An 11215-nucleotide genomic window follows, 5' to 3' on the forward strand; every position below is an offset into this window, starting at 1 on the left:
AAATGCTTATCTCATCTGTGTAAAACAGATCTTATAATTTCAAATAGTGAATAGTATATTCAGCCCCATATATGACAGATTTAAGTCGCATATCCTATGCTTGTAAGTGGATGTGTTGGAATGAAAACCTCAGTCTGACTCTAAGCCAATGATCCTTCCCTACTGCAACAAACTCTCTTTTTAAATGGAAATAATCTGGCATTTTCACATTAAGAAATACATCAGAGGCAGCACACTGGGAGGTCCTGGATCTGTCTTTGGCTTCAACAGAGTTTGGATGGAACAGACCCAGGGACGCCCATTCTTCCAGCCTCCAGCCACTCTACTCCATCTCATCCAGTCTCCACCTTCAGAATCACCTCCGGGACCAGCCAACACACCATTTTGGGTGTGTGTTTTTTGGTGTGTTTTTTTTTGTTTATTTGTTTGTTTGTTTATTTTTTGTTTTGCATTTTTACTTTAACTCCTCATTGCTGAACAACCATGAACTCCCAAATGTGTCAGAATTATTCCACCAAGGTGGAGGCAGTGGCCAATCGCCTGGCCAACCTGCATCTACACCTACCTCTCTCTGGGCTACTATTTCAACCGCAAGGATGTCGCTCTGGAGGGATGGGCCACTTCTTCCCCGAGTTGGCAGAGAAGCACAAGGGCACAGAGCATTTCTTAAAGTTACAAAACAAGCAAGGTGGCTGTATTCTCTTTCAGAATGTGCAGAAACCTTCCCAGGATGAGTGGGCCAAACTCAGGATGCCATGGAAGCCACCCTGGCCGTGGAGAAGAGTCTGAACCAGACCATTTTGGAGCTGCATGCCCTGGCTTCTACCTGTGCAGACCCTCATGTCTGCAACTTCCAGGAGAACCACTTCCTGGATGAGGAGGTGAAACTGATCAAGAAGATGGGTGACCACCTGACTAACCTCTGCAGGCTGGCCGGTCCCCAGGCTGGGCTGGGCGAGTATCTCTTCGAAAGGTTCACCATCAAGCATGACTAGGAGCCTTTGAAGCCCAGAAACCTTTCAGAACCCTACCCTCCCTCCCCACCTTCCCACCCCCCACGGCCACCCCCTGCATCCCCCTAGTGTCTCTGGCTTTTACCTGAGCCTCTTCCCAAAACTACTAGCCATTCTTTGAACCACCCAAATGAAACAATAAAGCTTTTTGCAGGGAAAAAAGTAGATATTACCAGAAGTTATATCCATGGATAAATTTTTATCCAATTTCAAATCTAAATTGCAGGATGTTAGAACTACAAGGGATTATTTCAGCCTAAATTCCTCATTTTACAGATGAAAAAATAGAAGCCCACAGAAATTATGTGAATTATATCCAATCAGTGAAAGATCCATTGGGCCTCCTAATTACAATTCAGCCCTCTTTCCAGTATGCTATGAACACATTTCCCTAGCATTCCCATTCCTGCTATTATGTGCTATCTTTATTGTGTTTAATGGGGTTGTATGATGGATTTTTATATGATAATAATCTAGATCCATTTGCTTGGATGAAAAGTTTTGTTCTCATCTTTTCTTTTATTCATCAAAATGCCAAAGAAAGCACATACTGAACTTTTACATATCCTAAAATGTTATTGCTCACATTTATGTTCTCTTGTTCCAAGAGGGGAAAACACTATTGAATTATAACAAATCTGTTTGTAATGTATTCCACAGCTTTACAAAGACCTGAAATCTGAGCTTGGTGATAGGCGTGTCCAGATAAGCTCACATCATTTCCTCTGCTCTCTGTGTATTTGGACAATTGGTCAACATCTTCGCTCATCTGTAAATACTATGCAGTCTGTGTTTACAGCATAGTTTGTTTCAAAATCCATAAGGAAACAGATAAATAACACTGCCTACCATTTTCTTAACAGGTTTGAAAGATACTAAACTGTGTTGGATGAATCTACTTTAGTACAGTTGTAATTTGGTGTATTGTATATTGTGGATTTATATACATATATTTGTCATTCCCCTTTTTATGTTCTTATGGGCATTACAAGCATTTGAAAAAATACTAATATTTTCATTCACTTTTATTGTACTAGTTAATAAAATTATTTATATTTTCATCACTATAGAAAACCCTTTACCCCAGTTTCATTCTAGTGGTCGAAATAAAAAGTTGAGAGACATTCTTGAAGATCTTTAAAGTCAGATGACATGGATTTTACCGCTTTATCACTTACAATTATTTAACTTTGTTCAAGTAACTTTGCCTTTCTCTGCCTTAGTTTTATTATCTGAAAAAATAATTGAGCCAATAATATTACTCTTTAGGATAGTTTGGAAGATTAAATGAGATAACCTGTGCATTATTTTTGGATCCATTCCTGGTACACTATATATCAACTATAACAATGATTGTGATGACAGTGATTGTGACAGAGGTGAGGATTATGATTTCATTGTTCATATTCCAAATATCCAAGTCAATGACAAATGACCCAGAATAATTTTGATAGTGCTTATTAAGTGTTCTTCGATAAGGAGCTCAGGTAGATTTCTGATAACCAAGTAAGATCATCAGCTATGAACACATCATGTTAGCCAAAACCAGTATTATCAATAGAGAACCCCCAAAAGCAAAAATTAATACAATGTATTTGGAAAAGTCACTATAGGTGTGGATTTGTGATATAGAATGTTCGCCATTTGCAATAGTATATAAACCCACCTCTTAACAGACAGGCCAAGTGGGGAATATGCCAAGAAAGAGAGCTGCTAAGTCAAGAGAGAAAGGATACTGGACAGTGTGCAAGGAAATAGGTGGATGATGGGATGGGCAGCTAAAATAATGCTGTACAAAGCAAGATAAGGGAGGTATGGGCATGTCAGCGACTGCAGAATCATAGCAGTTAAGAGAATTGCACAAAATTAGAGTGAAAAGCAAGATAGGAACAGCAGTAAGATGTGATCTGGCTTAGCACCAAAAAACATCTGAGGGAGTCCCCAACTTATAATTGAAAGGGACAGAGATAGGAATAAGTGGAGCAGAAATTTTCAGCTGAGATCTGTATAAATTCATTGATTTAACTAAGGTAATAGAACTCATTTGCTGATCCTGTTTAAAAGCCCATCATCCTGAACTAGTTCCATTACATCATATGAGAAATGCTAAATTACTATTATTTATTCCTTGTCTCAGTTGTGAATTTATTAAAGGCTCATTGATGATTTACATTGTTTGAAACTCTTTCATGCCTAACATGGTGTCTTATATAAAGAAATATCTGTTGACAGATTTACTCTCCCAGTGGCTGTGGCAAAGTAGTGCCATTGGTTTAAAAGAGCATTTGAGTACAATAGGATAGCTAATTTGGTAGGAAGTCAGACTGGAATAATCAGAAGTTACAGCCTCTGCCAACAAACCTGCCTCTGAAAAATAATGATCTAGGTTGCCCTCAATCCCATTACAGTCTCCCTGAAAGATAAGTGAGTAGGCATCGTCTGACAGTGTCATAGGATGAAGTGAGAAGCTTTACCATTAAGTCCAAAGGAAAACTTTTATTCTTTCCCAATTTGCATAACTATACTAAATCTAATTCCCACATTTCATGAATAGGAGGAGCCTGGCTAAATTATTGAGGAAAATCTACTTCATTGCTTGTGTATCAACCTTTAAAATGATAGTCTAGTACAGAGTCAGGAAAGTGAGCAATCCTTCAGAAAAGCAAAAATAACAAGCTCACCAATAAGAACACAAACAATTTCTCAATGTTACATCATGCTTGGCATTTTGAAAGGCATTTTTCCTTTTAAAATCCTATCTGCTGTTGAAGACAGTAAAACTATATTCTAATATGGCAACAATTGCTATAAATTTTTGTTATTTACTGAAATCACACTATTGTGTCTATTGTTTCTACTTTATATTCAACAATAAATTGCTTGAAGTGCAGGTTAGTGTATAAATATCCCACCAGAAATTAAATGGTTGTCAAAAATGTTTTGGGGAAATTACATTGAAGCATAAACAAAAACACTGTATGATTTATTATTGGGCCTGCTCAAATCTCTAGTAATGTGTAGAAAGTCAGATAGGGGAGCCCTTTCCCAAGCAGCTCTCTAAGTGTGTGTGTGTGTGTATGTGTGTGTGTGTGTGTGTGTGGTTGTGTGTGTGGTTGTGTGTTTGTGTCTATGTGTGTGTGTGTGTGTGTGTGTGTGTGTGTGTGTGTGTGAGAGAGAGAGAGAGAGAGAGAGAGAGAGAGAGAGAGAGAGAGAGAGAGAGAGAGAGAGAGAGAGAAAATTTCCATGTATATCTCAGCCTAGTTTGTAATAAAGAGTGTTAGGACTGAAGTTAATGAATGTTTAAGAGTGAACTAATGTAATCTGAAGGATAAAAAACTTCCATGGTTGTGCATGTGCTCTGAAGCTTAAGAAAAAGGAATTGCCATTGACTTTGTTAGTTTAATTAAGTGATTTCCAATTAAGATACTAAAAGAATGTTGGTAGCTAATGACATGCAAACTAATATTGGCTCAAAGTGTATGCTATAATTCTTAATGGTGATTATGATGATGATGATACCAGTGATGGCTTATTACTGTGGAACAATGGATAAAAGGACAGAACATTCTAAATATATCCATTCGATATTGCATGGAAGGAAAAGTAGCAGGCACATATTCTCTTTGGAAGGCTATGAAGCCATGGGTACACTTGGGGAGAGAAGTAATAAATGGAAAATCAAAAAAGACAACATGAGAGTAACTTGTCTTCCAATAAAAAACAGAATAAAATTATCTATAGAGGTTTTTCTGTTTTTGTCTTTTGGCTCAATAAATATTTATTCTGTGTCATTTGATCAGCCAGTGGAGAAACGTAAGTAAATTGTGCTCATTTTGCTTCCTTCTTGCTTCAATCCCAACTCAGGTGTGGCCAAATTATTTCCTAGAGTAGAACTATTCAAAGAGCAAGCCCAGCAAATTTAAGAACAATCAATGTCAAAAATTGTAGAGGATTTTTATCAGTATGTTCTCAATAGATACTGGCTTCACATAAGCCATTTTTTAAAGCCCTCAATTGTCTCCTAGAGATGACTCATTTCAAGGCACATGTGGACTAAGATCACTGTTTATGTGATATGGCCCACAGACTCTAAGAGAGTTTGTGCCTAGACCCCTTTCTCAAAGTTCTGGCTTTGCTGGATTATGTTGCAACATATATGCTTTTTGGAAACTAGTGTTTTCTTCTGGACACTTTTAACCAGAATGAGATTTAGAAAAAACTGTCATTTTTGCATCCCTCCCACCCACGCAGTGATCTCCAAATACTCCTCTCCAAGGTCTGGGATTTCTGGACGAGCTGGAAAAGTTTCATTTTCACAAATAAAACTTTTATCTTCTTATGAATGATTAGATGGAGTACCCTCTTAATGGACAATGGCAATTATTTCATTAAAAATTTTAGTAAATCAGATGTGGCTGTCAATAAGTGGTACCTGAGTAGAAGGAGTAAGGCCAAGACCTGGAACTACCGGAGCATCATCCAGGGAAAGGGTAATTTAGGTCATCAGAAGTAACGCATAATCCCTGAATCCTGCAGGCCTGGAGGACCACATCGGCATAGAAGGATGGACCCTTGTGCAGATATCTAGACAGACAAATATGAGTAGCTTAGCCACTGTCAGCCATAAACTGCTACCTATTCACTCAACTAAATATTTTCATTTGCCAAAGTCTAACCCCAATGAGATTCATATATTCACATGGTGCTTAACCTCCTATCTACCCCAATAGTACTGATTGTCCTTAGCATTCTGTGGTACCACAAGAATGTATACCCACATAATATGATTACTTCTTATACCTTACTTTAAACATCTATACTGTAAGCCTTTCATATAGATGTTCAGAATAAAGAACTGTGTCTTTATTCAATCTACCTTTGGACTTTCCATGATGTGTTAAATACATATCTATTGTCACACAATAAATCTAAATGAATAAAATGAATTAATGAAAGAATATATAAGCTCTAGATCAGTGGTTCTCAACCTGATGGTTTTAGGCTCTACAGTCTCGACCCACAGGTTGAGAACCGCTAGCAGGGTTGCCTAAAACTATCAGAAAACACAGATATTTACATTATGATTCATAACAGTAGCAAAATTACAGTTATGAAGTAGCAACAAAAATAATTTCATGGTTGGAGGTCACCACAACATGAGGAACTGTATTAAAGGGTCTTGGCATTAGAAAGGTTGAGAACCAGCGGGAAAGTAATATTTCATGCAGATAAAATAATTAGAGGACAGGGCAAGATGAACTTGAAATTACCTACTCTCCATCCTGCAATTCTTCCCTCATTTTCTGAACAATATGTGGGAAATAGTGACTGCCCCCTTTCACTTACTACCATATCCAAATGGTCCAAGTCTGTCAATTCCTGTACCTACATAATATCCTAGGAACCTGTCATCTTTTCTCTACTCCTAGTGCTATTTCCTCAATTCTGGTTTCAATAACTTCTCTCCTGAATTACTTAAATTATCTCATCTTTTTTTAACCTCAGTTAATGCCTTCCTGTAATTTATCTTCTATAAAATTTCATAATAATCTTTTTAAAATATAAATCTTATTAAATTACCCCTTCATTTAAAACCCACGAATCCTCAAACTTGCAGAATAATATTCACATTATTTTATGTAGAATACAAGGCTGTGAAGAATGAGGCTGTTACTTAAAAATCTATCATCTTTCTCTACTTTGTACATTTCTTATGGCAAATTTCAACCTCTATTCCTTTCTTTGCTATCTTTGTGAGAGCTATTGCTTCTACCTAAAATACCTATTCCCTTCTTCATCTTGTCCATTGGTTCATTAATGTATTTTAGACTCCTGGAAGCTCTGAGGAGCTGTATTAGGAACTAGAATGGAGAAGTAGGGAAAATATATATGAGTAGGGCCCACATATGGCTACACCAAATCATCTTCAACTAATCAGTTTAATTATTTTAACTTTTTAAAATAATTTAGTACAAGGAGCCTTTGTACTAAAAAAAAAAAAAAAATTAATACCACTGAGAGTTTTCCTGACACCTGTTAGATATACATACATTTCTGTTTATCTTATTTGGCCCACATGCAGAATTAAAAAAAACGAGACACATAAAACACTTTTGAAGGTTGTCAAGTTTATATTAGTGAAAGTAGAAAACTCAATGGGATGGATCTATCAGTAATTGTAATTTCCTATTTAAGCTTGTTTTCTAAACCATAACTGGGCAACATTTTTTAATACAATTCCTCATGTTGTGGTGACAACAAATAATGTCCATTATATTGATACATTTTGATAAACTCTGAAGCCCTAGGGATCTGATTGGCTTTAGAGAATTAGTGATGCACCTGAGGCATGTTGGGATTTTTAAAGCATTTCTGTGGGAAGAGCATTTGTAAGTTTATTAGAGTCTCAAAATAGCCAAGATGACAAAATTTAAGTCTTTCTACTTTAGAGAGAAAAATAAGTCAAATAAAATAATGATATAGAAATGTATTTCCCTCTAGAAATATAAATTCAATATAACAAAAGGCAAGAAAAAGATTACCCACAATAAAACACTTGAATGCAAATTAATTTTGCAGTTTCCTTGATCTCATCATATCCAGTTTTGGTTCCTAAAAGAAGAGATTTACTCTATGACCCAAAGGACATGAGCATGCTTATGTAAGTTAGTTCAAGAGATGGACAAGACTTAGATGGTTATATAGTACTATGGAGGTCAGACCCTGATGATCTTGCTTTATCATTCCCAAAGAAGATAATAAAGCATCTGGACATCTACAATGAGTAAGAGATTTTTTTGTTTTGTTTTGTTTTAGAAATTTCAAAGGATGGATAGAATTTCTGTAAATTAAATTTCAGATACTTTTCATGAAATGTATAAGCAAATATGGAATTACTTTTAACTAAGACATAGAATTGTGGATTTTGGTTGCATATTATAGAACACAATTTATTTTTTATTATGGTAAAGATATTCCCTCTTATATAACAGCACTGTACAATGTTTGAGTCTTTTCCCATTCTGCTTCTCAGCTGATTCTCTTGGAGAGTGAGAGATGTCAGTATAAAAGACATTTTAAATCCCTTTAGACTAGTGAAGTTACTAAGCCTCACAAAGTTAAATATTCTGACTCCAGACCAATTGTGCCCTTTCTGTTACATCACAGAAATATTTCCATACAACTTTTCAGCTGAAGTTAACTCTACATTAAAATATATTGCATTCATCCTGGAAATTCACCTTCATTTGTCTAAAGGGGCTCAGAGAAAAGGATCTAGGTGACATCAGCAAAACTCCTGGAAATCACAAACACAGACCCAAGTGCAACAAACAGTGTGCCTATGATCTACTTCAGCAATGGTTATCTACTCCATAACAGCTCTAGTTTCATCACTGTGCTAAGCACTGAAGGTAATAAAAGGGAAGATAAGCCTGCTTTCAAGAGGTTCTCAATGAGTGAACAGCAATTGAAAACCATATTTAAGCCAAGTGGATTTGCAGGATTGTGAATAAGGGAGAATTTGATATGGGCTAAAAAAGCCAACCAGCAAAGAGTATAACAAAGATACAGCATGAAATACAACTTGAAATTCACTATGAGATATGTTTAGATAGAAATGATTTAGTTCTCTATGTATCAGAAATGTTTACATGAATTTGAATAATAGCATTTTAGAAATGAATCCAATCATTAAATAGAATATGGCTGGAAAAGAAGGATTAACAACAGCAAGATCAACTAGCAAATAATTATCAAGAATAAGCGAATGAAATAATCTAAATCTGTGTTAGAAAAGAATAGGACTAAATTGAGTAAATATGGAAAAGTACTAAAATCACATTAATTTCAAGTTGTACTTTAAATTTCATGATATTCAAATTCAATAATTTTATAGACAGAAATAGTAGCCAATATCACTTAGTATGACAGAATTTAGAGTTGCATTCTTGGAGATTATGTCACCCATTTTTCTAATTTTAGAAATGTAGATTGAGGCCCTAAACTAAGTTATTTACACAATATGGCAGAGCTTACTAACCATTTTGGGACTAGACCCCAGTAACACACTCTCGTAGGGAGGGGCGGGAACTGGGTGGTGAGGCACAAGAGGAGGGAAATGGGGGATACATCTGTAATACTCTCAACAATAAAAATTAAAAAAATAAATATATGTTGATCTGTATACATCTGTAGCTTATTACAAAAGATATATTTGAAAGTCATTACAGTATTATGTAAAAGTCAAATAGTATTATTATGTCTTTCTCTGATCCACCCACTGAATGATTCCACTTTTCCAATCATCATAATCATCATCTTCATCATAACAAAGCTTCTGTTACCAGACAAATATTGTATACCAAATAATTTTTTCTTTAAAAACAAGCATTTGCTGATTTTTTTTGCAAAAGATGCACAGTGAACTTTATAAAAATGTTTTTTTTTCTTTATTCTATATATTTTATTGATTTTTTACAGAAAGGAAGGGAGAGGGATAGAGTCAGAAACATAGATGAGAGAGAAACATCGATCAGCTGCCTCTTGCACACCCCCTACTGGGAATGAGCCCTCAACCAAGGTAAGTGACCTTGACCAAAATCAAATTCGGGACCCTTCAGTCCACAGGCCGATGCTCTATCCACTGAGCCAAACCGGTTTCAGCTTAAAATATGTTTTTATTGATTTCAGAGAGGAAGGGAGAAAGAAAAATAGAAACATCAATGGTGAGAGAGAATCATTGATTGGCTGTCTCCTGCACACCCCCTATTGGGAATCAAGCCTGCCACGTGGCATGTATGCTGACCATGAATGGAACCATGACCTCCTAGTTAATAGGTTGATGCTCAACCACTGACCCACACCAGCTGGGTGTTTGGTGAAATTTTAATACTTGTATTTAGCATTGTAACACATGATGAAATAATAGTGACATTTAAAAATGAAGTGGAACACATAGAGTACCAGTCTTCAAATCTAGAATAGTAAAGCCATGAAATATGACCAGGAAATACAACTGCATATGTATCTTTCACTCCAAATAAGAAATTGAGGACTTCATGGATGGAACTTATGATGTGACATGATGGAGGCTATTAAGAGGTTAACACCACAAGTAGTGATTCAGTGTTTAATGTGGCAAGGTTATAAATGCTAATGTATTATTTCTCATTTCTCAGTGTATCGTGAAGAGTTGTATAGCCCTACTACAATTGGTGTCTATGGCAGCCAGTGCAAGAGATATCTCATCAGGATAAAACCTTTCTATTGAGGTCACCATGTAAACAGCTAATGAAGCAGAAACTCTCAGGGGATTCATTGGCTGAGCACATTTAGATGAGTTCAATAGAAATGTTCAATCGGTGGTAGGGGAATTACGTCAAATGATGCTTTAACAGAAACTGTGGATATTCAACCCTGCATGCACTCAATGAGGTGTTCATAATTAATTTCCTATTTTCTGAGCACATGCAAGAGTTTGACCATAATATTTTTGTTATAAGAATTAACAGTTAAGCCACAGGTCTCACGATATATTAACTACTCAATTCGATTGGATAAAAGAGATTTGTGATGCAACTTCTTTTGGATTGGCTAATCGGTTTCAGGGAAGTAACCCCATTTAATTCTGCCATGAACATCTAATGAACAATCACTAATGTTTTATTTTCACTATAATTACCAGGATCAGCCTTGCCATGAGTGTGCACTACCTACACTACTAGGAGTGCACTGTACCTCTGTAAATATCTTTATATATTACACATATATTACACTCATTTAAGACTCAATGAATGCTATGCGCTCAGTTTAGTAAACTTTTCTTATTACACATCATCAAATCCCTTGTCACCAGAATATCTTGGTCCACATGACACACTCCTATACTCCTTGAGGGCTTCAAACACTAGCCCATTTTTTTTTTCTTTCTCACCTTATCCACTGCCATAGTTCTACCTTATGTCAACAGGCAAGCAAATGATCTATCTGATAAATGGATATAATTGTTTCTCAACTCCCTCAGATTAGATCAGCATTTTTCAACCGCTGTTCCGCGGCACGATGTTGCCTGGTGTGCCGTAGGTGCAGACAAGACAAGAATTTTATAATTTTTCACTATTTTGTTTACTTAATATTTCATAATAAAGTAATTATAAAATACTTTCTTTGTGTTTATTTGATTCCTATTCAAGAGAATTACT

The 11215-nt window shown here is 36.0% G+C and overlaps 1 pseudogene; it reads left to right on the top strand.

The window, feature by feature from the left end:
- Positions 1-483: 483 nt before the first annotated feature.
- LOC118707824 lies at positions 484-1125 on the top strand (annotated as a pseudogene).
- Positions 1126-11215: the final 10090 nt, after the last annotated feature.

This window comes from Pipistrellus kuhlii, unplaced genomic scaffold (assembly GCF_014108245.1).
Source record: "Pipistrellus kuhlii isolate mPipKuh1 unplaced genomic scaffold, mPipKuh1.p scaffold_m20_p_6, whole genome shotgun sequence".
NCBI classification, from domain to species: domain Eukaryota; kingdom Metazoa; phylum Chordata; class Mammalia; order Chiroptera; family Vespertilionidae; genus Pipistrellus; species Pipistrellus kuhlii.